Genomic DNA, 27,671 nt, shown 5'->3' with positions numbered 1-27,671 from the left:
GTGACCAGACGAAGACAATCAACTCACTACACTGGAGAGAGCCCGGTTTATTAACGGGTTGCTGAGATTATTATTACCGAAAGACCCAAAGAATATTATTCAACGTCGCATGTCCGAATCGCTGGGGACTAAAGTACAGGAGAGGCGGATATATACGTGTGAAAAGATTGCATTCGTGAATATCCACGGGGAATGACGGTTACAGCGCCATGCATAAATACTGCGCAGCGTGTGGAGCCGTGTAATTATCGGTCAGGGTGGATATGCAAAGGTCGGATACACAAAACTTTACCGTAATTTAAAATGTCGTAAATATAAATTTTCATACTGCAACGAGGCCCCCCGAGATCTCCGGGTTGCCCTTCTTCTAAGCACTTCGAGGTCAAAGCTCTGTTCCTGGGGTGATCGTGCTTTTGCCAGAGTAGCTCCCAATCTTTGGAAGGTTTTGCCCTCTGCTAATCAACAAAAAGTTGTGTTTAGATTAAGTCATGCCTTGAAAACTCACCTCTCTAAACTGGCCTTTACCCCATCCGCCTAGTTCAGGCCGTGCACCCTGCGGGCTCTTGTTTGTCTCCTAGCTTTCCATACGCGGCGGCGCATTGGTGGGCTCTACGGATAAAAAATTGCGGCACTTCACACACGTGAATTATCATTCATGCAATGACGCTCATGCACGCAAGTCACTGCGAGCGTACGATCCATCAGGACCAATGAGACCGATGCGTCGTCACAAGCCTGAGCAATCGGTGCGCACTCGCCGTGGAATCTGAGTGAGGCAAGGTCGAGGAAATAATAACCAGGCTAATTAAACAAGCGAGCACACAAACGACGATGAGTTGCAACGCGCTCTAACAGTCAATCTCCCCTTTAGGAAAAAAGAAAATGCTACAGTTACAAAGGCAAAAATTCCCCGTATAGCCTCAACAGACTGTTGGGGCAAGTGCTGTTAGCGAGCACCTATGAAGGCCGGAACAGCACGCGAGGCGGTGGGGGGCCAGCACCACGTCCGGCTGCCTTTGTCTCCCTAGTGGCAGTGTTTGAGGCTGAGTCGACCTAGGGGAGGCCCAGGACCGGTTCAGATATAATCGTAGCTGGTGTTGCCCGTCGGCGGGAATCGAACTTGGGTCACCGGGTTGATAGCGCGGCGCGCTAACCACTACACTACCGCTCGCCACAGTACAGCCACACACACACACCCCCTGCATACCACTTACCTACATATAACAATTTACATCATGTTTGACAATCTGTTGCCGTCTGTACGGCGGTGTTACTCTAAAAGAAAATTGCTTTTTGGCAGCACAATTATATACTTTTTTTGGCAATTATTTAAATTGTTGTCGGCAGGCGAGAGTGTGAGCCGCTAAGGCAACTTGGCAACTAACATCAACGAGTGTAATGGAAAGACGACGCATTTCTAAGTGACCATTATAGGTTTAAAAAATAAATAAAAACATCGTCAAGGCTCACAACGGCAACGAGGACGGTAAGGGGCCGTCCATAAACGACGTCACGCGATTTTGGACAATTTCTGACCCCCCCCCCCCCCTAGTCACAAGGCGTCACAAAAAGTCAGAAAAAAAAACATGCTTCAAATCGCTTTGTGGGGGAGCGGTTAGTGCACAGCGGTATGAACCTGATGACCCGGATTCGATTCCCGCTCATGGCCAACACCACCAATGAAGATTATCTAAACCAGTCCTGGGCCTCCCCTAGGTCAACTCAGCCTGAAATGAGTACCTGGTGCGGTGGGTAAACATCGCCACTGGGAGGACAAAGGCGGTCGGGCGTGGTGCTGGCCACCCACCCCCTCGTGTACCGTTCCTGCCTTCATAGGTGCTCGCTAACAGCACTTGCCCCTACAGTCTGTTCAGGCTACACGGGGGATCTTTGATCTGTGTGCGTGTTGGCACAGTTGGGGGCACAGGTGGTGCATCAACCAGTCATCTCAGTCAGTAGACCCATGGCACCTGGATCTATTCCGTGACCTCCTGCCAGCGGGCGTTCGACACTTCACGTGACTTTAACGTGCACATAGCCTGGCACAAGCACTGTTGTGACGTCACCCCAAAGAGTATGAATTATTGCAGTCACGAAAGCTTCAAATCTAGATTGGGTACCTGTTTCAAAAGACGTTCGGCTGGCTCGCAGAGAATAAGCCACCAATGCCCTCTCTGGGGGTTGCTTTCTAGCGGAGGCTCTTCCGCTGGCAGTGGTGTCGGCGGGTAATTTCGGGGCTGCGCCGTTTTCAGCTTTCAGCTCTTGCGTTGAACGGTAAGTGTCCTAGAGCTGGAGACACTTCCCCGTGATTGTTCAATTTGCTCTGTTAACGGCCACGTCTGTGAAGGGCTGCCGTGTGTCGGCTCCTTAGCACACGCCGTTTAAAATCCATAAGCACACGGGTGCATTGCTTTTCACCGTCAAGTTAACCTCTACAAAAGTACTCCAAACCCTCTATGGGGCCGTCCGTAAATTACGTCACGTGATTTTGGATTATTTTTTATCCCCCCCCCCCCCCATCGTCACACAGCGTCACAAAAAGTCAGACCCCGCCCCTCAAATATGACGTCACAAAGCTCTGCCCCCCCCCCCCAAAATAAAGCATGCTTCAAATCGCTTTAAACTATTGGCATTGTAGTGCGTATTTAATGTGGCGCTGCACTCTGATGTTGTAGGAGAAAACATTTATTTATTTAAAAAGTCTATTCCATTAAGTAGAACGTGTTGTCTATATTTATTTAAAGTTGCGCATTTTTATGTGAAGTCACATTTCTCAAACCCCCCCCCCCTCGTCACACATCGTCACAAATGTCTGACCCCCCCCCCCCCAGGTGCGTGACGTCATCGTTTAATTCGGGTCAGTCTTCAACAGCTGTTTGAGATGCACGCAAGTCTCCCCGTTGTCTCCAATTGTTTGGGAATTTGTCGTGTGTTGAACTTCTTTCGCACCGCACGTAGCCAACCGCGCAAATCGGAGGCGCAGGGGTGAAGGACAACAAACTAAACAACCAAAAGCAGTTCAAGAAATTAGTTTGAAATCGAGATTTTTTTTAAGTGCATGGCTCCAAATTTCGATTTAAAGCTTTCGTGACTGCAGGGATTCATCTTCTTGGTTCTTTCGGTAAAGTCACGTAAGAAGGGAAATAATAAAATAATAAAAATAAAACATTATAAATACAATTCTCACGACGTTTCGGCCACAACGCAAGCAGCCGTCCTCAGGTGAAGAACAGGTGTGTCGGAAAGACAGCGTCTGAATCAAGATTGCATGGCTCCAGTGTCTTCCCAAAATCCGGAGGAGCATTCCAGACACCCACTTAATCGCATCTGAAAGTACGCCGTGCACCGACCGTCTTTGTTCGATGGCAATGACCTACGGGCGTGTGACTTTATCTTTCTCTGCCTGCTTAAACAAAGGCTGTTGTTAAACATGATTCCAGAAGGCTCATCGGTTTATGACCTTAAGCGTATTCATTTATTTCTATGCGGACAGCCGGTTCTCTTTGGCTGTGGGGTTTGCTTATTTACCTCTGGCAATGTTCTATGACAGAGAGAATAATTTGATTCGTATACTGCAGAAATATCACCATTACGTATCGTTGTGGATAATTATTGAGTGCAATGAAAACGAGCATGGGCGCTTTTGCCTTTCATCTCTCCAGTTGCACGGCGTGGGTTGTAGCGCGTGTTGTTCGGCATTACGTCCGACGCTTCACTCCGTGTGCTTGGGGCTTCTTCAGGATCTGAACTCTATTGAAGAAGCATCCCAGCGTTTTAACACAAGTAAACTCTCATCAGCAGAGTCAGGCTTGCTGAAACCAAATACTTGCAAGAACTGCCCAATGTCTCTTGGGCAGCGAGGTATACGAGTCCCACGACGTGTTGTTGGGGGGGGGGTGCATGTCACGTCGTGGTGGCCTCGGGGGCTAATAATGGACACAATGCGGAACAGCGCGCGCACGCGGCACAACTCGAGCCGGCATGGCGTCGGAGAGCTTCGCAACAACACGGCCGTGAGAAAAACGTTCGCAGCAGCGATGTCGCCGTGAGAAATCTCCACACGATGATGAGCCACTTTGCTGAGCTTTATCATTCGTGGCCAGTTGGCATACCTGGTAAGATACAATATTTTAGCGTATTTTTGTCAAGTGATTTGTTTACCTTTCCTATACTTTGCACTCCTTATTGTACGTTTGTATTATACTGGTAGGCACCTCCTGGTTACACCAGCCCACAGGGGATTATTGTGTCCGTCCGTCCGTCGTGCAGGGAGGGGCTGGGTGGGGAAGGGAGGGTGGGGAGGTGCTGGGTGGTGAGGGTGGGAAGGAGCTGGGTGGGGAGGGTGGGGAGGGGGTGGGTGGGGAGGGTGGGGCTGGGTGGGGGGTGGGAGGGGTGGGGCTGGGTGGGGAGGGGCTGGTCACCCTGTGGTGCCCTTATAAAACTCAATGTTTAACCTACTCACGCCGGCTTGTGCCCGCCCTCACAGTCGGCCATATTTGCGGAATACACCACGCCGCCGTTGACCCTGGCCATTGACCAAGCAACCCAACGTTTCTACCAGCTCCCTCCGCAGGAATGTGTTTTGTTGTTGTAATGTTCTGCTCCGCCCCTACCGGACATCTGTGAAAATAAAAAGCTTTATAGCTCATCGGATTCCTCCTACAGTCTGAATAAAGATTCCGATTCTGATACTCTGACATTTTGTTGTCTTTCGTCCCAGTGACATTCCTCTTGCTGACATATACCAGTGTTTTCACCAGAGCACTTTTATTTTTGGTACAATCTGTTCCTTTCATAGCCTTGATAAAGAGATAGTCATCTCGAAAGCTCTCAATGCATTCTAAATATATTATTATTCCGAAGTTCACGCAAGTCATCCATGCATTTCATTGTTATCTGATTTTTCAAAAAAATATATTTTGCTGCGCTGTGGAATCACAGTATCAACGTCTGTTATCGAAACGACTACCCTGCTTATTATACAAACGCTTGAACGCCTGCGATCCGGCACTTTGGAGGCAAGGGGTTGGCGGATCACGCGGAAACTTGTGAAACTCGCAAACCTCGCCGGCCTGCGATTTGGCCAGGCAACAGCAGCAAGGCAAAGGGGGGGGGGGGTTCATGAACCTGCCTGTGTGGACCTGTGAACGTTACCTCCTCCTCAGCAAGGGTTGTATCCTCTTACACCGGTTTCTCCTTACAAAGAGCAATTGGCCAAATATCCCAGTGCAGGAAGTACGTTCGTAATTTAAAGAACCCCGCACATGACAAACAAAAACAGATAGAAAGTCGGTTCAGAAGAAGGGCACCGCAGTGTCAAGATGTTAACTACCTCGCCTGGTATGAAGGATGTCGTGGGTTCGATCCCGACCCTGACACCTGGATATTTGGAGTTTGCGTGTCTCTCCCCGTGGTCGTGTGGATTTTTGTCCGGGTACTCCGGTTTTTCCCTCCACATTTAGAAATGTGCGTTTAAGAGTATTTCGCTGCTATAAATTGCCACGTGATAAGCCACTTTTTTGGGCCATCATTTGTGGCCAGGTCACTTCTGAAAAAAAGCGAAATAGCTCAGTGGGCCTTACCTGGTAAAATAATATATATATATATATATCTTAGTACAGGATACAAACACAGTTCCATTAACATTAATTGCAAGCAATGTACAAAACCATTTTAAGTTGTGTTAAAAAATAAATAGTATGGTAATCAAGGTTGTGGTTGAGTAACCTGTATGGTAGCGGAATTGAAACTGGTCTACAGCCGTCAATACTCTGAGTCACTGATGCCTGTCAGTTGGTCACGTGCTCAAATTCCTTTTTGATGGGGACCCCAAGACAAGAGGACCACAATGCACCTCTTCGGGCGGGAACTGCCGATGGGTTTTAGTGTACAGCACAAAGGCCAAGTGCTTTTTTGCACATTCTTGTTGTTTTGTTGGGGGAAAAAAAACAAATCTGAACTGAGATTTGCACCTGGTTGAATTGTGAAAAATGGAGTTGAACTTCAGACTGTGATGGTGGAACCTCTCGGGAGTCTTCACCATCTGGCAAGCAAACAGTCTGCGTCCGTCCTTAATTAAACGACACAGCGCCGACCGCATCCACGCTCCGCAGGGCTGGCATTTCACTGGATTAACACTTAATTTACTCCGGCAGGATTTATTTTATATTATTTATTACAGCGCAGGTTTGTCACGGTCGTGCTGCACGGCTATGCGATGAGTTGTTGCTGCGCGTTGTTCGGCACCACGGCTGGACGTCTCGCTCCAAGCAAAGAAGACAGGAATCCATTCAGTTCGCGAATTTAAAAAGAAAAAGAGGAAAAGCTCCAAAGAGGCTCCAAAGCACACAGAGCGAAACATCTGACATCACGCTGAAGCCACGCGTGGTACAAGCCGTACCACTCTCCGATGTGCTTTCAAATTGAACTCGGAGACAAACAAATCACGGTGTGCTTTGAGTTTCTTTTCTTTTTTATTTATTCACTAGTCCTAACACTTCCCCCATCCTTCCTTTCCATTCATTCGGGGCTATGTTTTGTTCGTCCATTAATTGACACAAGCTTCCCCGGTCAGGAAAGAACACCGGCACATGCAATATTTAGCCAAGTATAGAATTCAAAGTGCTAGTCCACTGCTGCACATGAAGGACTCGCGGTGATTTTATATGTAACAAGTAAACCCATAAAAACTAAGTTTTTCACTATAAATCCTTTATATGCGTGGCATCGGTTTTATTTTATTATTCATTTCTGTTTTTCTTGAGTAAGAGTTTCATTTTTATCACATTGGTATTTTAAATTAAATATGAAAAAAAAAATTCCTAAAAAGTGGAATATTTAGGAAAAAAATTTCACGAAAATAAATTGTCACGCACAACGAGTCTGTGTGCAAAATGTCGGCTCGATTGGATCACGGGAAGTGGGTTAAAAAACGACCGAAAGGTTTGCACGGTCGTAAGCCCACAAGCGAGCAAGCAAGTGAACTTAATATAAAGGATTTAAAAATAGTTTCACACGGAAACTTCTGGAAAACCCATTTTGCCGTCACAAGGTGGCACCATCACGGTGCGCGTTCAAACGAGCCCACGAATCCGAATGAGTGTGTTTGTCACGACCAACACCAGTGACGATTTGAACCGGTCCTAGGTCTCGCTTAGGTAAACTTAGTCTCAAATGAGTACCTGGTGAGACAAAGATGGTCGGGCGTGGTGCTGGCCACGCACCCCCTTCGTGTGCCGTGCCAACCTTCATAGGTGCAACTCGCGAAGAGCACTTGTCCCAAAAGTCTGTTAAGGCTAAAAAAAAGGTTTCTCTATCAAAGCTGTGGTCTAAACACATCGTCCCTCAATTTCAATACCGATCACGCACACACACGTGCGCGCATTGGGTCAGCGTGCCTGACCAGTGGATAAGGCAGACGGTGTCCGGTACGCCCAGAAATAAGGAGCGCAATCCTAAAGAATAAAAAAACACCCGTGTTTAACACGTAAATAATTTCATCTCTGTAAAATAATTTCACACAACACGCGAAAAATTGCGTAAAAAGCACTCGGCCTTTATGCATTATGCAAATGACATCAGCGGCTCCTGAAGAACTGCTTCGTTGTCTTCTCGCCTTAAGTCACCGTCAAAAGGAATCTGAGCAAATGTGACCGACTGATGAGCAGCGGCGAGACAGTAATAGGGCAACTAGAGATCAGTTTTGTCTTCATTAGGACTCATCAGCACGGCATTGGCACCAATCCTCAATACGGCATAAACACCGATGCGTATATAAAATGATTGGCGGGGACCGGAGTGCACCCGCCGACTTGAGCAGCCGCGAGTTGCGAAGTTTGCAAATTCTTTTGAGTCGGCAAGAAATTGTTCATTTTTTCACGGCTATTCAGCAGTGGTATTTTTAAAATGAAACCCGTTCACGCGTAACGTTTTATTTTGCCACATCAATGACGGCCACACATTTTTCAAAAACTAAGCCCTTTTCACTACAAAACCAGCACCCACGGTTAATAATGCATTTTTGCACAAAGCCGTTTGACAGCCAAGTTAGTCGAAAATTCAAACGTACATTACCTCTTCTTGGTTCTTTCGGTAAAGTCACGTAGAAGGGAAGTAATAAAATAATAAAAATAAAACATAATAACACAATTCTCACGACGTTTCGGCCACAACGCAAGCAGCCGTCCTCAGGCGAAGAATGAGACCATTATCAAGCTAGGAGCTTATATAGGTGTAGCGAGGAGGAGCGCCTTAACAAAAGAAAGCCATCTGGCTATCATGAGAGATTCGTTCATGAGGCGATCCACATATACAAACACAGAGACAATTTTAACCGAGAAGATGGATTCAGGCTTAGCAATCATTGGAAGGACGTAATAAACCATTTCGATACACATTAGGGTGAGTTGAATAATACATAGTGTTATATTAAAATGTATAAAGTATAGGGTGGTTTACAGCAATACAGTATATAATTTAATGTTGGGTTTATCTATGGCAGTATATAGTACTGTATATGCTAAGAGAATAAAGTTTAGATGGAAGTATATTATATACTTCTTACGACGTAGAATTGTAATTTATTATTTGTTGTTAGTAACTCAGCTTATTGTAGAGTATAGTAAGTATCAGTTTATATTTTAGTTTTTTATGTAGTTTTCACTTTGGTTTTCTACGTGGTTGTTTGGCAAATGCAGCTACATATCACTAACATTCCTTTCCTTTATTAACGCTGTTCCTTGCGCCCCCCCGTGGTGCTGTTGATCCTGCATAATGCATGGGCATAATGGGACTTTGAAACCCCTCCGCCCACCTCCTATGCATTGCCCATTGGTATGCTAAATTCCTCTTCATATGCACATTCTTTTGTTAAGGCGCTCCTCCTCGCTACACCTATATAAGCTCCTAGCTTGATAATGTTCTCATTCTTCGCCTGAGGACGGCTGCTTGCGTTGTGGCCGAAACGTCGTGAGAATTGTGTTATTATGTTTTATTTTTATTATTTTATTACTTCCCTTCTACGTGACTTTACCGAAAGAACCAAGAAGATGAATCCCTGCAGTCACGAAAGCTTTAAATCGAAATCGTACATTACCTTTTATTGCCAATGGAATTCTATTGAGGAGACAGAAATAGAAAAACGCACGGATTAGAGAACGTATACGGAGGTTAAAGACATCGCTCAAAACCGTTAAGAAAAGTAAGTGGGGGGCTTAGAGGCAGGACACATCACGGCTCGAAGGAATGACGGCCGATCTTTAAGAATAATGATGGAGGGGCGGTCACAGTGACAACACACCGCAAGGACGTCCGCCGCAGAGGGACGGGCTGTGAATTCAGCACGTGCGCTGACGCTAAGCGGATTATTACATCGCGGGAAATCGTGGAGGCTTGTGGGCGGGCCTTCATCCAGCAGCGGATTGACTAATCATCGATTGACGATGATATTGGTGCGAGTAACAAATGAGTGGCATGGCGACACAAACCATAACGCAATGCAGCCACTGTGTTCGCACCGCTCAAGCCAAAGTTTATCCAGTGACATCACTTCCCGTCGGCTCAAACCCACCAAGGGGCCATTAGGAAAGTGTGTTTTCACATAAACAAAAATAGCCATGGGGCATGTAATGACTCACTGCCTCAAATACGGCAATTACACGAATCGCCATGAGTCAGGGTCATAATTCCATTCAACAATTGATTCGTCTTTTTGTCTGTCTTGTACGTATATTGACGGTCTCGTTTGTTATGACACATTTGTTCCACCTCATTTGCTCCCTCAAGGTAAATTAGCAGAACAATTTGCTTATACTGTACCATCGTCATTATGCTCAGCAGCCATGCTCAATCCACTGCTGGACAAAGGCCTCCCTAAAGCCACCGTTCATCTCTCGTCGCACTCCTGCGATGTCACAATCCACCCAGCACCTGCGTGCAAGAACCGATTTCATCGCTCCATCTCCTCGTGCTTTCCGGACGAGTTCCATTCCCTGGCTGCCACTCCGTAATTACTCTTGACCGTCGGTCATCGTCGCTTCTGGCCACGTGTCCTGCCGAAGCCCGCTCACTTTCATCAACAGCTTGAATCGTGACATTAGCTGGCGCATGTTCTCTAATCCATTGTTGTGTCTCTCAAGCCATCGATTCTTAGAAGCAAATAGTGTTGTGTGTGTGTCTCAATAACGTTGCAATCCATTTCAGTCAATTAATCCAAACGTGCCTAATAACCAAACTAATCGGGAACTAATTGTTTATTTATACGCTAGAAAAGCACACACTCGCCTCAGGCAAGGGTGGGTGTGAAGTGAAATTGGTGCAATTATGAAACGGTCTGAAATATACAATAATTTGTGGACAAAAAAATTGGTCACACGACAATAGTGGTTTGGTTTACCCACGATTGTTTACACGACAAAAAAATAAACTCAGCTTTTAAAGGCGCAAACAATAAACTCGGTATATGTGCATCGATGTGGGCCACTGTGGCTAAAAGTCGATGTAAGCAAAAACCCCAATCTGTGTATCTCCACAAATACATACCAATCTTGTTTAGTCCATCAGCCTCAAGCCTACAGCCATCCAGAGTTTGCCTGCTTAAACAAATTACCGCTGGGTAATCATCATCAAGATCGTCATCATCATAATAATAGTGCAATTTGTAACAAGCACAATATTTCACGGACGTAAATAAGAGTGACTCGAGGCGCCGAGTCAAGTTCAGTGCTGCTCAAAAGCGAGGAGAGGTGGTCCGTAGGAGGCTTTCGCTACCAAAATTACCCATCATAAAGGGGTTTATTTTGGGTTAGATCGCGTAAATATAAATGTGTCGTTAAACCCGCCACCATCCGACACAGCCAATTAAATTTAACTAAAATTAAAAACATTATTTTACCAGCAAAGGCCCACTGAGCTATATAGTTATTGTTCCGAAGCGACCCGGCCACAAATTATAGCCCAACGAAGTGGAATATTACATGGTAATTATAGCAGCCAAATACTCTAAATGCACCTTGATTCTAAATGTGGGGATAAAAACCAGAGGACACGGAGAAAAAGCCATGCGACCACGGGGAGAATATGCAAACTCCTAATGCACAAGCGCCGGGGTGGGAATCAAACCCACGACCTCCTGCATACCAGGCGAGGTATTTAACGTCTCGCCATGTAAAAGAACTCGCCAATTATTACTACTTCAGCACACTGGTGTGTTGGAGAGTAAACTGATGTTTACAATATGAGCACAACGTTTCGCTGGTGATTACAACCAGCTTCATCAGGCGATCTAACCCAAGAAAAAACGTTATTATGCCTTTAAGTGTCCCGGCAAAGTAGATGTACATTGAACGCTGCAAATGTGCATCATCACATGGTCGATCCACTGCTGAATGAAGACTTACCCAAGCCACCGCCATCACTCGCACTATATCGCTGGTTGGAGTGAAAATATATAGTTTTTTTTTATCCATGGAGATAGAGAATAGAATTATGCTTGCATTTCTCACTATTCACGTGCATGCATTACCCAAAGTCCAGTACAACCAGGTGGTGGCTGGATGATTTGTCTCGGAACTTTATCCATTAACCAGACCATGTGATTTTTTTCCATGCATCTGTAAGTGATGGAGACTGTTGCACTGGTTAATGTTTTGATGAAGAGAGTGATTTTTTTTTCTTCCAGAGGTGGCAGGAAAAACCTGGGCACATTGTCAGATGTTGTCTAACGAACAACCAGTGATTGTTTTTTGTTGTTGTTCGTGAGTTGTTACTCATTAAGAGCTCAAATCAACCCTATCTCAAGCTGATGACAAGAGCAAATATAAGCACAACTCTGTTCTCTAGCTCCAGATATAAATAAAAATACGTGTCTAGTACACAGGCCTATTTGATATCCAGACCAATATTATTATCAGGCAGCATTTGTTCAAGCAAGCAACTCTGGACTGGATTTAGCCATCTTGGGTCTCATCAGCAGTCACACTTGTTAAACAAATGCTGCTGGATTAGCATATGATATTGGTATCAGAACTTCACTAAACTATGGGACATACTCTTTGGTTTTTTCGGTAAAGTCACGTAGGTAAAAAATAAAATTAAAGTAAATTAAATCACGACGTTTCAGAGGCAACACGAGCATCCGTCTTCAGATGCAGTAATTTTGCTGTGACGGTGCCACCTGAAGACGGAAGCTTGTGTTGCCTCCGAAACGTCGTGATTTAATTTATTTTTATTTTATTTTTTTACCTACGTGACTTTACCGAAAAAACCAAAGAGTATGGACCCTTGCAGTCACGAAAACTTCAAATCTAGAAAACTATGGGACCCCATTGAGGTGTATACCTCTCCGATGTAAGGTAATAATGATGATGTACGGACTGTAGTCAGTTTTGGCACCATCCAGTCGTCAGATGTGTCGTGACACCGGCCTGACCTTGCAGGAAGCCTGCTACAATGCGGTGAAACGTGGACACTTTGCGCAACAGGGCCTTTGTCACCGATGAGTTTCTCAAGATGATGACGAGTCAATCCACTTCTGGATAAAAGTATTCCCACACTTTGTCGGTCGTGGAGGTTGATAGCCGTGACCAAGAAGCAAACGCGGGTTGCCAGGTTCATAACGCAATGCGTGAACCACTGCGCCACCACTCCCATCCACATGCATCATACATATGTTTAACTAAACTATTTTATTTGTCAGGTAAAGCCCACTGAGCTATTAGTTATTTTTCAGAGGCGGCCTGGCCACATGATATAGCTCATCGAAATGGTTGATATCATTCTCAGACATGGGGATTTTTAGTCGCAGCCAAATAATCTAAGCGAGTGTTTCTCAATGTGGAGTGCAAATACCGGAGGACCCGGGAAAAAAAATCCATGCGACCACCACGGGGAGAGAGAACATGCAAAGATACAGCAGACATCAGGGTCGGGATCGAACCCACGCACATATGCAATGCAGCATCTCCTTGTTATCACGTCGCCCTGCTTTTATTTAAAACCAGGTGAGAGCCCTTTCATAGAGCAGGTGTCTATAGCAACTTATGAGACTATTTTTAAAAAGACATATCTCTTGCCAAGGGGCTTTTACCTGGTAATACATAAAATGGTATTTATCTATCTATAGCTCTCATTGTAATTCTAAGCACGCACCTCTCCACTTTTAAGCTTTTGTTTAAGTACCTTTGCCATTGTACATGTATCCCACCAATGTATCGGCAGATAATATGCACTGATTTAAAATGCTTTCTTTAGTTCACTTCTGAAAGAGAGCTATATAGCCCAGCGTGCCTTACCGGGTAAAATAAAAATAGATCGTGTTTTAAGTTGAAATAAGCCACATTTGACGAATTATATCCAATCACAGATTGGAGCCAATGATGTGTTTCAGATTGAAACATTTCTGTTTTTTTTATTTGAGGGGTTATTTCCATTATGTCCTAGACTTTTGTGCCAACAATAGCGACGTCACCCGATGCCACGTGCCACCACTTTTGGCGGGAAAACGTGGAAGCAACGCCATGTTTGACGTCACAGCGAACTTTCGGATCAATCCAAAACAAACAAACAAACGATCGGATCACCATGAATTTCATATCTAGGCCTGATTTTCATATTTTTTTGTTTTTACTCTGAAAATAAAAAAGAACATCCCCATTAAGGGCGGTGACATGGCCTAACGGTGGAGTGTTTGGCACTTGTTGCAGAGGTTCGAATCCAGTGGCCACCCTGATTAATACCGCGGTTGTGTAGTTACGATAAAAATCCGTGTCATTTGCTTCGCAGTGTCCGTTAAGCATCCCATGACATCATTCTCAAGAGTGCGACCTTTTTGTGTGTCAGCGTCATAGTCCAAATATGCAAATAAAACCATATGAATCTATACGCAAATTACTTGCGTTGAAAGACACATCGCAAGAAACAGCATCTACTGTGAAGAATTATCAGGACCCTCCTGAAAAGAAAGTCACGAGACTCAATGAGGCTTTCCTAGGTAAACTTAAGACTTGTGAGGGTGGTAAGGCCCACTGAGCCACGTAGTTCTTTCACAACGACGATCACAGCCCAAGACATTGGCAGTGGCAGCAATTGCAGGACATTGTAGGGTGGGAATGTGAAAACTAACAAAAGCAAAAAAGGGCCAAACAAATGCGAAGTAATGATAAGGGAACGACAAGATACGAGCTATTTGTTGTTTGGATGGAGTTTTTATTTCATTGGTGATTTAAAAAAACACAAGTGCCTACACCAATAACTCATCATAACACATTCCTGCGGAGGGAGCCGGTAGGAACGTTGGGTTGCTCGGTCAATGGCCAGGGTCAACGGCGGCGTGGTGTATTCCGCAAATACGCCCGACTGTGAGGGCGGGCACAAGCCGGCGTGAGTAGGTTAAACGTTGAGTTTTATAAGGGCAACACGGAGTGACCAGCCCCTCCCCACCCAGCCCCACCCCTCCCTCCCCCCACCCAGCCCCACCCTCCCCACCCAGCCCCTCCCCACTCAGCCCCTCCCCACCCAGCCCCTCCCCACCCAGCCCCTCCCTGCACGACGGACACAATAATCCCCTGTGGGCTGGTGTAACCAGGAGGTTCCTACCAGTAGAAGGAAGTGCATTGGTGAAAGAAGAGTAGGTGGCTGGCTCGGAGGTCAGTGTGCCTAGCTGGCATCGCTGACATCTCGACTCGATGCACGCCTGTGCATAAATTAGGTTCGCAAGTGCAGTGAGTTGATGGTCTTAGCTCAGTTGCCAATGACTAACACACACACAAATAAACGATCACGTTAAATTTGTTTCTGCACTAAAGTTAGCTAAATTCCAGCTCTGAGAATTAAAGGTATCGGTTTGATTGTCGCGTGATGAGCATTATTCTACAGCTAGGCAGATGGCAAAGTGCTGCCCCCTACTTGAGTGGGCCAGGGGTCTTTTAAAGAGAGTTCAGGGGTAGCCCTGTGATATCAGCTTCCATCGGCCAGAAGACCCCTGGGTTTGATCTTCCATGAAGCACATGGTCCACCCTAAACCGCATCCGCACGAATCACGGCAGATGCGGATACCTGATGCACAAATTGAAAATTAAAAACTCTCCAGTGTGCGACCGTGGTCATCCAGAACAGACCGTACAACATAAAAAAGATGGACCCGATTTGAAATCGCTATATCTCTGCAACCACGAACCGCCCATGAATGAAACTCTTACCACTTGAGAGGGCGGGGCATAGAGAGGGCGGGGCATAGAGAGGGCGGGGCATAGAGAGGGCGGGGCATAGAGTTTTAAATGATGACTGCTAGATGCCTCTCCCAGCGCACAAACAGCCCCTAGCCTCAGACATTCGCAAGACACGCTGCCTCAATGTTGGATAGGTCGCACAGGACCCCAAGACTTGGCGCTACACTCTTGGCCCCCAAGATCGCCAGACATCGCACCCTGCTACATTTTCTTGTGGGGATACGTCAAAGACCGTGTTTTTGTGCCACAATTAGAGACAAATCTGGATGACCTCAAAAACAGAATCACGGCAGCAGTGACTACAGTGGAAGAAGACACTTTGAGAGGAGTTTGGGACGAATTCAACTATCGTCTCGATGTTGTCCGTACAGCAGGTAGAGGGCACATAGAGCATTTATAAAATGGTTAGTAAAACTTGATAACTCATTAACTTTTCGTGTAATTGTAACATGTTGCCATTGTGAAATATACTGCTTTGAAATTGGGTCCATCTTTTTGAAACACCCTGTATAACTACGCAGTGCCCGATCCACAAACACAAAGGAGACATCACGGCGATACACTCCCACTGCTCCTGATGTGGTTATCTTGGCTTGACCACCTGCATGTGAAATTGTAGCTGTTGCTCTGCATCTACATCAGCCATGCAAAAGAAGAATGTAAATTTTTTTTTAAAATAACATGGCACCAAAAGCACAATCGGATTTAAATTAATAGTAAAAATAAATAACGGAGGAACAATCTATTATCAGGAGCAAAGGATGAAACAATCAGTCAATCCCATTACAGGGATGACAGTTGCAAACAACTCACGTTACACGATAACTTCTCCCACTTCTTACTGGAAATGCAGGGGAGTGTGCACGGCTGACATTACATGAATTCAACACTTATTGCGGGTTTGTGGGATTTAGTGGAAAATCCTGAGGCTCTTACGCACTCAATTTTGTTTTCTCTTGTAAAGTAGAGAGGGTGGATTGAACAAAAATCGTAGGAAACAATATAAATAGCAACAAAAGTAGCCAAGACTTTGTCAGTAAGACTATTGACAATGGGCCCTTGCTTTGCGATGAATAAATACGTACAACCCGTAAAAACAAAGTTTTTCACTATAAATCCTTTATATGCGTGGCAGCGAACTTAATATAAAGGATTTAAAAATATATTCGCCTGTGGAGGACGCGGGGATCGATCCCGCGACCTTTGGCATGGGAAGCGAGGGCGTTACCAACTGCGCTACTCCGCCACGGCCTGTGGAGGGGTTACGCTCTGGGCTCTTATACTGTGACGTTCAGCCAAAGACATGAATGAGTTATATTTGAATATATATAAAGTAATTTTTTTTTGCCTAAAAAGTGTACAAATTTGGGAATTTTTTAATTGTCTAGCACAACGAGTCTGTGTGGAAAATGTCAGCTCGATTGGATCACGGGAAGTGGGTTAAAAAACGACCGAAAGATTTGCACGGTCGTAAGCAAGCAAGCACGCAAGCAAGCACGCAAGCGAACTTAATATATAAAGGATTTAAAAACACTCCCATTCCTGGATATTTTGCTTGGACGCGGTCAAAATGGAAAAATTACACGCAGCATCTACCGAAAGGGAACGCACACAGATGCCTATCTGAATGCAGATTCGCATCATTACCCAGCACAGAAATCCTCTCTCAAGATACTCACACATCGGGCAAAGACAGTGTCAGATGGTGAAAGTTTAGGGAAAGAGATTAAACATGTTAAGGAAGCACTAAGACTCAATGGCTACAATAATGGTCAAATGAACAGAGCATTGAATGCCAAATCGAGATCGAACAACAATACGACTGAAAGTGATCAGATTATCAAAACAATTAAAATACCATACATCTCGGGAGTTACTGACCAATTAGCCCGTGTTTTGCAAAAGCAAAACATTCAAATGAGATTTGGTACGGTACACAAAATAAAAAAACGAGTGTCTTGTACTCAAGATGAATTACTGAAGTTATCAACAGAAGGTGTATATCAGATTAATTGCTTATATTGCACAGACGTGACGTAACATTAGCGTAAGACTAAAAGAACACCAAAGGAACATTAAATTATCCCAAACACAGCTGTCAGCAGTGGCAGAGCATGCTTGCCAACAAGGACATTCAATTTATTTTAATAAAGTTGAAGTGTTATGCAGAACTAATTATTAATTGCCAAGATTAGTTAGAGAATCGATTGAAGTTGAGAAGAATTCAAATAATTTTAATCGCTGTGATAGCTATTGACTCAGTGAAACCTGGAAGCTTATTATTAAGACAATACACAACACATTGCAATTCATCTTCTTGGTTCTTTCGGTAAAGTCACGTAGAATGGAAATAATAAAATAATAAAAATAAAACATAATAAAATAATTCTCACGACGTTTCGGCCACAACGCAAGTAGCCGTCCTCAGGTGAAGAACAGGTCTGTCGAGGAGACAGAGTCTGAATGACAAGCCCCAGGCTTGGAGCGACTATTTAAGCTGGGATGGAGGGGCGAAGAGCGCCTTGACAAAATAATTTGCATATCAAGAGGAATTTAGCATATTTATGGGAAATACAGATATGCGATTAGTACTACTTGTCATTCAGACTCTGTCTCCTCGACAGATCTGTTCTCCACCTGAGGACGGATACTTGCGTTGTGGCCGAAACGTCGTGAGAGTAATTTTATTGTTTTATTTTTATTTTTTTATTATTTCCATTCTACGTGACTTTACCGAAAGAACCAAGAAGATGAATCCCTGCAGTCACGAAAGCTTGAAATCGAAACATTGCAATTCCTTACAGGTGAGCCACATGCTAAGTGGCTGATTACTGATCTATTACATAATTACAAAAACCCCAACCTCTGATCTCGAATCCTGATGGGGTTCAACAATGATGACGTCAACCTGCACTATTTAAGACCGGAAGCACGTGGATGGCTTCACTATTCTGGCAAATCGCCCGAAGATGCTGGATGTCACTGTCAGCGAAACGTCGTACTCAAAATTGTAAATGGTCCACGCTTCAACACACCGGTGGGCTAAAGTTATTACATTTTTGTCAACGTGACACATTTTTTTCTGATTGGCCATGTCGGGCGGTGGAGAGTTGCGACACATTTATAAATAACGCGATCTAACCGGAAAACCTTTATTGTGAATAAAACTCTGCACATCAGGCACGGGTGCAAACCAATTCTGTTTGAATCGAGTCCATTAACTGGGCAACCACAAATCTGGGGCTGATCCAGTACGTTTAGGATCAGTGAACAAACATACTTGGATCATCATCTTGCAGAGCTATGTTGAGGTCATGGTCTTGGCTGGGCAAACACCATCCTGTATTACGTATGTTTTGAAGGCAACGATACAATTGGGCAAAACAACCTCAACAGATGTTTTTACTGGTAGGAACCTCCTGGTTACACCAGCCCACAGGGGATTATTGTGTCCGTCCGTCGTGCAGGTTTCATTTGAGTTGGGTGGAGTGTACAAATGGCATCAAAAGCTTTTAAAATGTTTCAGGCAATGCTTAAACAATAGAATGCCCGCAACTTACAGTACTTTTAAAAATTTCGACAGCTTATCAATTGTGAATAGAGAAAGTGGAGCAGTACATAACGTAAATGTAATTTAGTTTTATTAAACTTGGCAAAAGGCTGCGGACTGAGCTCAACAATTTAAGTGACTAAAGCACTGTACTGTATTGCGACGGGCGATTCTACTGCCCTGGTTAGAGATTAACGCAGTGAACATGTGATTTTCTGCACAGCTTAACAAAGCCACACATCGAAAAAAAAATACACACGCACGGCTGTTTCTTACTTTGAAAGTCGCTCGTAAAAACGTAAATTTCTGTGAAAAACAGCTTCAGAGCTCATCGGATTCCTCCAGCATGAATACAGATTCTGACGCTGACATTTAGAGTACTGGAACTGCGTCGCAATGAATGCGGCATACCAATATTGGATCATCGTGGGGTGAAAAAGACACCGACCCAAAATTGTTTCCCGTCAATGTAGGTAGGCAAGTGCTCATCTCTTTCCAGCCAAACAGGAAGTGAGAGAAATTCCACATTCCTCTGGCAGTGATACAATACAATTCGTATTTACATTGCATATAAATGAGGCATGTCTAGACGCTGTATGAAAGGAGGCATGTTTGGCTATTTAATTATTGAATACAGCCTTAGAGGAGGAGATGGAGGCCTAGAGACCAAACACGGTAAATGCACAGAAACACAATTTAACAAAAACAATTGGATTTGATTCACACACTTTGCAATGCTTTCAAGCCCCTGAAGCCAATATTGGCCACAAAATTTTATGAATAATGGCATGAATAAATTGGCTGAATGGCTACAGAGGGGCTAATAATGTTTTGCATTGAAGTGCGGTTTATTAGCGTTTCGATGACCACTGCAACCGAGTTAAACTCTTAAATGTAAAATATACTTTTCCAGGAGATTAATTTTAACCCAACGTTAGCAACTGCAGTACACACGCGGGACCTTCAAATGTCAAAAGTTCCACTGTTAAAAGGAGAAATATCACAAAGACATTGTCGGCAGAAGGCATGGCATCAACATACGTTGTTGTACTGTATTATGTGCCAACGTCTATGCTCCCCGCCTTCACAAACCCGCAATGACCAGCACGGTGAGGTATGGTTAAGCAACCCCAACAATCCGTACGGTATGGGGAGGCCCTCATCAAACAGTGGATTTACAAAAAAAATGGCTGCACATCTCAATGAACTTTGGCCATGCAATAGTGTGGTCGAGGCATTTAAACTCAGCTGACGTTCAAATCAATGTGTAAGCAGCACTCTAAATGATCAGCACGAATAATCTGGCACCATTTACATGGTTTGTGGTATACAGTACTCAATTGCTAAGTCAGAACAGCAGTTGGCTTCCCAGTGTAAAGTTGTGAGTATATTTGACTTACTGCCATCAATTGAAATTAGTGTCACTCAATGCTCGAGAGAGCATAGCAACATTTACATATTCATAATGAAGGTTTTTGGCTTAGATCGCGTTATTTATAAATGCATCGTAACCCTCCACCACCGGACACGGCCAAACAGTAAAAAATGTGTCACATTGACAAAAGACAAATAGTTCACTACTTTAGCCCACCAATAAGCATGTAAGCAAAAATAATTACTGATATTTACGTGTAATATTGACGGTGAACTATATACAGAATTTGGGATTTTAAAAAACCGAACGTGAAAATAAGAAGAATAATGCCATTAACTCTTACAATTTGTATTTGGACATCAGCTGCCTCCTAAAAAAATATTGGTAGTGTTCATGATTTGGGAAAACAATCAATTCTGAGGTCAAGAGTGGCGGTGTGGCCAACATTAACAGACTGTTGGGGCAAGTGCTGTTAGCGAGCACCTATGAAAGCCTGTACGGTACACGAGGGCTTGGGTGGTCAGCACCACACCTGACCACCTTTGTCTCCCCAGTGGCGATGTTTACACACTGCACCAGGTCCTTAATTGAGGCCGAGTCGACCTAGGGGAGGCCCAGTTCAGAAAATTGTCACGGGTGTTGGCCGTGAGCGGGAATCGAACTTGGATCGCCTAGTTCGTAGTGGTACACTACCACTCCCCACTCACACGCGTGCACGCACATCTTCTTTCAATTGGCCCTCAATATCAAGAGGTTATTATCACAGTGAACGTCACGGATACGACAATGTACACCACCATTCCTATACTTCAGAAATTGTAAAATTGTCACTCAACCTCCAAATCCGCTCTTACAGTCAAATCACCAACATCACCATCTGGCTTTAGGTCTTCTAATTTGAAACTGACCTCTGGTTGCCACTCCAATGCCCGTCTCGGTCACCCGCACTCCAACATCCTGCACATGTCCCGTTTCACCGTGAGGTCATCTTCCTGATTACATCTAATAACATGTTTTTTGAATTTCCGAAGATTCAATTTTTTTTGTACTCAATCCTTCCGTGACATTTATAGCATCTTACGTATTGCAACCCTAATCGAATTGGCTCTCACATGGTTTCAATAAAAGTTACACACTTGTTATCGAGTACCAAAGACCAGAAACCTATTAGCTGTACTTGCTGTCAATGTGCCATAGTCAAACACATATTAAGGCCATCAAGAATAAAGACCACCAATACCTCAGTGTTATAGATTAAGGATGCAAGGCTAGCACACACAGGCACATCGGTGCTGTTAAGAGCTGGATAATGTGTACCTTGTCAGCTGACATTTAAATGCCCCCCCTAGTGCTGCACTCAACTGATCCCAGTATACTGATTTTACAGAGTTCGTAAAACGCACATAGATTACACATTACAAGTCCGTGGAGAATGTGCACCATCATTGTCAGACAGGGTCAATCCACTGCTGGATTAAGGCCTTCCCAATCGGCCCCCATCTCTCGCAATCGTACGATGTGACAATCCACCTATAGCACCACCCATCACCTGCACACAAACATCCACGTTTGGCTACGTACGGTGCGAAAAAAGTTCAACATTCATACAGATCATTGGTGATGATGACAAAAACAAGCACGTGGCAATGTAGTATTGTTAACGACAGTTGTGGGACAACACATCTTCAATTACACTACAAAACATGCCAATAAGTCCTTTTTCTTATTTTAAATTCTTAGAACTTGTAAGAGTCACCAATAACTTTTGAACATCCTGTATGTATCATCCGTGTTCTGTTTGTTTAAGAGCGACAAGTCTTAGAGGGGACACAGACTCATCTGGCCAAACTCAAAACTAAACTTTCAAACTTGGCAGTACCCTCCTGCAAAAAGTGTCATGGGACTCGGCGAATCCCTCTACTGGTTAAGCAAGCTGTCCATTTAAAAAAAGACTCATCTCCTTTCAAACGCACCACCGCAGGGGAAAGAGCGTGTGGGCTCTTCGCCAAGCCACTGAAATTCAACATTAGCATGACGGCGACCAGTAAGTAACATCCAGAATTACTGTTCACCACCAGGCCACGATCAATTCACTCCTGGGTGAAGGGCTTCCCCTCCCCACCAAGTTATCGTCATCCCATCAACTTTTCTCCGATGTAACAATCCACCAAGTACCTGCACCGGAGCTGATTGCATCGCTCCGTCTCCTGGAAGGACGTACACTCAGTCGAAATCGCACCTTGCAATTACAATGAAGTAACTCCACTGTACAGCAAAAGCCGGCTCACCGATTTGGCCCTTTATTCTGCCGTTCGACACATTTTAACAGCATACATCACATTGTTCATTGGCGTCATGCACGCAACCAACGCCTACACCACACATACCACGCGCAAGCCAATGCACACACAGAGAGGCAAACTCCACTCACTCCTCTTACCAGTAATACGCCTTCTTACTCCACGTAACCCCTTCACTATGCTAGGGACGAAACCGGCCGCCCTTAGCCGGCCCAGTGCCTCGGTCTTCTCGGTGGGGGTGTGCGACTGAGAGACGCCGGGAGGAAGAAAACAATGCGACGTTGCACCGGCCACTTTCCACTCCGCGCTGCTGACTTACTGTCCCATTCTCTACGCTGTCAAGCGTGGTGGGTGGATGGGTGGGCGGTGAGGGGTTTAATAAAACGCGTTACCTACCCCGGCGTTCGGCGCGCGTCGGCCACCGTAGCCGGCCGACGTGGGCGCTTCCTACACGTGGGAATGTTGTGATTATATTTCGCAGCGCGCATAGGCGCCCATTAAATGACTCCGTTTGTAAATGCTACCGCGGGTAAGGCGGCGCACGGATAACGCGTCGACATTTGATGCTGCGCTAGGAGGGGGGGGGGTGTTCGTTTGACGGGATCTAAATTTTATTTGACAGTGCACATTGGAGTTATTCGATTGCATTTGCTTCCGTGCATGAGAGGCAACTCCTGTAAGATGTAGTTTTACTTTGCGATCACTACTCCGGTGATGTGCCCGGGCCGATTGGGGGGCTTTAAGCAGTTATTACATATTTAAAAAAATTGTGGTTGGGATTCCTCCCTTTCAATCTATAAAATCAAAGTAAAGATCGGAATCTTTCTTCATACTTAGAGGAACCCGATGAGCTATTAAGTAGTTTTTTTTCACAAATGGCAAAGATGCATTGAGATGAAAGCCGTGTATGCAAGTGTAAAGATGAGTAATGAGCGACGCAGATTGAGTTAAATGAGAGGAGACTTAGATTACTGGAGACACATCGATGGGAGTTAGACGTAAGAGAGAGAGAGAGGCGTAGGGATGAGAGATGAATTCGTGACCTGACATTAGGCTAGTCCCAATAATTGCGCGGGGGGCCCTGAATGTTCACTTTGTTTTGCTAATGCCTAGAGCCACCGGAAATGATGCCCCAAATCCTGCATTGGAGTTCGCTGAAGGATGCAATGGCATCTTCTTGGTTCTTTCGGTAAAGTCACGTAGAAGGGAAATAGTAAAATAATAAAAATAAAACAATAAATAAAATTCTTTTATTTTAAATAAAAGAATACAATTATTTTATTTTATTATGGTTTATTTTTATCATTTTATTATTTCCCTTTATTTTTTTAAATAAAAGAAAACAATTATTTTATTTTATTATGTTTTATTTTTATAATTTTATTATTTCCCTTCTACGTGTCTTTACCGAAAGAACCAAGAAGATGAATCCCTGATACGAAAGCTTTAAATCGAGATGCAATGGCATTTAATGGGGTATTGAACTATACATAGGAAGTAGCGCAGTGATGTGCCGGGTGGTCCAGATGTCTCGTGACCCCCCCCCCCCCCCCGAATTAATTGACCCCTAACATTTTTATTCCCTTTGCATATTCATTTCTGTGGCAAATAAACCTTGCTTTTAAAATATGACGCTTTGGAGAATGAAATAGGGGTCCCAAGACATCTGGACCACCCCGTACATGTAATTACATGACTACTGAACACGTAAGTACACTACTTTATTGCATTTAACACTGCAGGTAAAATATCCCAAGAATGTAATGTTTTACTACATTCAAGGTATCGAAAATGTTACATTAGATTTCTTGTTATAAGGGTTCGCTCACAGACGTGGTTATATGTATCACAACATTTCAGTTTTGTTAAACACGTGTTAGTCTCGTGCAGAGATAATGCATGCGCTCGATGGTAGAGAATTCCATTAATTCTAGATTTGAAGCTTTCGTGACTACAAGGATTCATACTCTTAGTTTTTTTCGGTAAAGTCACGTAGGTAAAAAATTATAATAATAAAATAATAATAAATGAAAATAACTAAATTAAATCACGACGTTTCGGAGGCAACACAAGTCTCCGTCTTCCGATGGGAAAAGAAAAAACCTAAGAGTAGAGAATGCCATTTCCCTCCGATGTGGATTTTTTTTACGCAGCATTCTAAACGTGACCGCATCCTTTCAAGACGCTGGTCAGACACAGTGACCGTACACTGTGCATATTTTACAGTGAAATGAAAAGGGAGAGAGTTAGAAAAAAAATCATGAGCCTCGAATTGAACGGGATAGGGAGTCTTCAGCACGGATGGCTGGGGGAAGGGATTCCGGGCCAGAGAGAACAGCAAATGAGAATTAATGAGGGCCCTGCCACTGAGCGATGCTACAGCAGCACAAACCTACACAACATTATTAAATGTCAAACTTGATTTGAAGCTTTTGTGACTGTAGGAATGACGCTTTGGTTCTTTCGGTAAAGTCACGTAGTAAGAAAATAAATTAAATAATAGAATACGACGTTTCGATTGTAATACAAGCAGTCGTCATCAGGTAGAACTAAATTTGAGAGAGAGACAAAACACAGACACGGAGACACACAGACAGACACACAAGCAGAGGAAGACACAGAGACCCAATGCCTCTGTATCGTGGCCTTAAATAGAGAGAGAGGGGTGGTCTGCTGGAGCAGAGAAATTAACATGTCAATGAAAGACCCAGCCAGACTGGTCAATTTTAGAGAGAGTTGTGTGGAAATCCACCCCAAAGCGGCCGGGGGAGAGAAAGAGCGAATGGACTTATGAGCATTGCATTCCATTTCCAAAATTTTTGCTAAGTTTGTTTTATCATACTGCCTATTTCTCTCTCTAAACATTTACCAGGCTCTCATAGGTCCATTCGCTTTTTTACCTACGTGACTTTACCGAAAGAACTAAGAGTATGAATCCTTGCAGACACGAAAGCGTCAAATCTAGAATTAATTTATTTTCTTTCTACGTGACATTTACCGAAAGAACCAAAGAGTGATTATAAAACGTGTTAGTTTCGTTTGGGAAGATTACCTCCAGTCTGAGAAGGCATTACGATCATTACGTTAGATGCGAGCTCGGAATAACAATGCCAGACGGACAGAAGGCATTTTTTGCGTTCTCTGGTCTGAAACTGGTGAGACAAATCCATGAAGAAGGCTGCTGTCTCTGATGTTGGCAAATCAGTTTCAAAGTCAATGCGTAGATAACACCGTTAACAATTAAATTTTTTGTCCCTCGGTAGTGTTATTTTCTAATTGCTTATTCCTCAAAAGTACATAAAATGGCTATTCTTCACCACGAACCTTTCTTTTGTGACCAGGACACAAAAGCAAAGTTAATCATTAATCTACTCCATTAATAACACTGTGTAACAATTTGTCTTGTTCCTGGGTAGTGTTAGTTCCTAATTGCTTATGCTTCAAAAGTACAGAAAATAGCTATTATTACCCACAAACTTTGCTTTTGTGACCAGGACAGTGATATACAGGGAGGAACAATGTTCCACACTGCCCACCAGGGATTATTTAGCTGTCTGACTGTCTGTCTGTCGTACATAAATAAATATATAATACACACAGCTCTTTGATTGGTGGAGACCTTACAAACAGCTCTTTGATTGGTGGAGACCTACTGCCGGGTACGGAGAGGGGAGGTGCCTAAGGGAGGAGGGTCAGGGGAGGGGCCTAAGGAAGGGGGGAGTCAGGAGAGGGGCCTGAGGGGGGGGGGGGTTCAGGGGAGGGGCCTGAGGAAGGGGGAGTCAGGTAAACAGCTCTTTGATTGGTGGAGACCTACTGCCGAGTACGGAGAGGGGAGGTGCCTAAGGGAGGAGGGTCAGGGGAGGGGCCTAAGGAAGGGGGGAGTCAGGTAAACAGCTCTTTGATTGATAATTGGTTTTCTTGGTTCTTTCGGTAAAGTCACGTAGAAGGGAAGTAATAAAATAATAAAAATAAAACATAATAAAACAATTCTCACGACGTTTCGGCCACAACGCAAGCAGCCATCCTCAGGCGAAGAATGAAACACCCCAAGCTTGGAGCGTATATTTAAGCTGGGTTAGAGGGGGGGGAGGTGGGAAGAAGAGCGCCTAAACAAAATAATTTGCATATCAAGAGGAATTCAGCATATGGAAAATGCGTAGGAGGTGGGCGGGGGGGTGGGGGGGGGGAGGGGGTGGGGGGGGTGGTTATTTTATTACTTCCCTTCTACGTGACTTTACCGAAAGAACCAAGAAGATGAATCCCTGCAGTCACGAAAGCTTTAAATCGAAATTTGATAATTGGTTCTTTACCCTTGGTAAAGAACCAATTATCATATTTTTACTGGCAAATGAGGTTCCCATAGAGCTCTTTGATTGGTGGAGACCTACTGCCGGGTACGGAGAGGGGAGGTGCCTAAGGGAAGGGGGGTCAGGGGAGGGGCCTGAGGATATGGGGGGGGTGGTCAGGGGAGGGGCCTAAGGGAAAGGGGGTCAGGGGAGGGGCCTAAGGGGGGAGGGGCCTAAGGGAGGGGGGGGGGGCGATAGTTAAGGGGGCTGTCTGCCTGGCTACCTAAAGTCAAGTTATCTTTTATACATACAGGTAGGAACAACAGGTTCCACACTGCCCACCAGGGATTATTTGTCTGTCTGTCGTGCACGAATGCGCTGTCCAACCAAGTTCCTACCTGCCCACTCCGAAGGAACGTGTTTTTGACATTTACCTATTTTCAATGAGAAAATGTGTGTATTTGTGTCATTCCTTCACATAAAGTCCTAGTCACAAAAGCAAAGTTTGTGGAGAATAATAGCCATTTTCTATACTTTGTAGGCATAAGCAATTAAAAAATAACACTTACTACCCAGGGACAAAAATCGTGTTACATAGTGTTATCAGAGCATTGGTTTAACACGTAGGCTTTCTCGACCACAATTATCCATAATATAGGTTTTTTTGGGTTAGATCACCTATCAGAGGATGTTTATTTGCATGTTCACCACAATTACTTGTGGTTAACGCAGGCTTGGCATCTTGCAAAATGTATCTATTTGGTGTTTGGCATCATAACACCTCGTGTTTGATTGCCAAAAAGGTCAAATATATTCATATTATTACTGTTAAAACGTCAGTTTGAGTGTCATGCTACGAACATTGCTGTCATAAACAGGGCAGATGGGAAGGTGCTGCCCTCTACCGTGCTGAATTGAGGTCACGCACCCGAAGGG

General features: G+C 44.3%; 1 protein-coding gene across 3 annotated transcripts in view; it reads right to left on the bottom strand.

Annotated features, from left to right (window-relative positions):
* Positions 1-22,804, bottom strand: part of LOC144946474 (uncharacterized) — a 365,431-nt gene extending 342,627 nt beyond the window's left edge. For 2 of the 3 annotated variants that reach the window (XM_078875372.1, XM_078875375.1), the window contains exon 1: positions 22,590-22,804. The gene's annotated coding sequence lies outside the window, so the exon portion shown is untranslated. Of the gene's footprint in view, positions 1-505; positions 579-22,589 lie in introns of those variants that run through there. The other variant, XM_078875373.1, reaches the window with a different exon arrangement.
* Positions 22,805-27,671: the final 4,867 nt, after the last annotated feature.

The sequence above is a fragment of the Lampetra fluviatilis genome, chromosome 41 (genome assembly GCF_964198595.1).
Source record: "Lampetra fluviatilis chromosome 41, kcLamFluv1.1, whole genome shotgun sequence".
Lineage (NCBI taxonomy): Eukaryota > Metazoa > Chordata > Hyperoartia > Petromyzontiformes > Petromyzontidae > Lampetra > Lampetra fluviatilis.
Note: the sequence above shows the minus strand (reverse complement) of the source record. Positions and strands in the feature narration are given on the sequence as shown.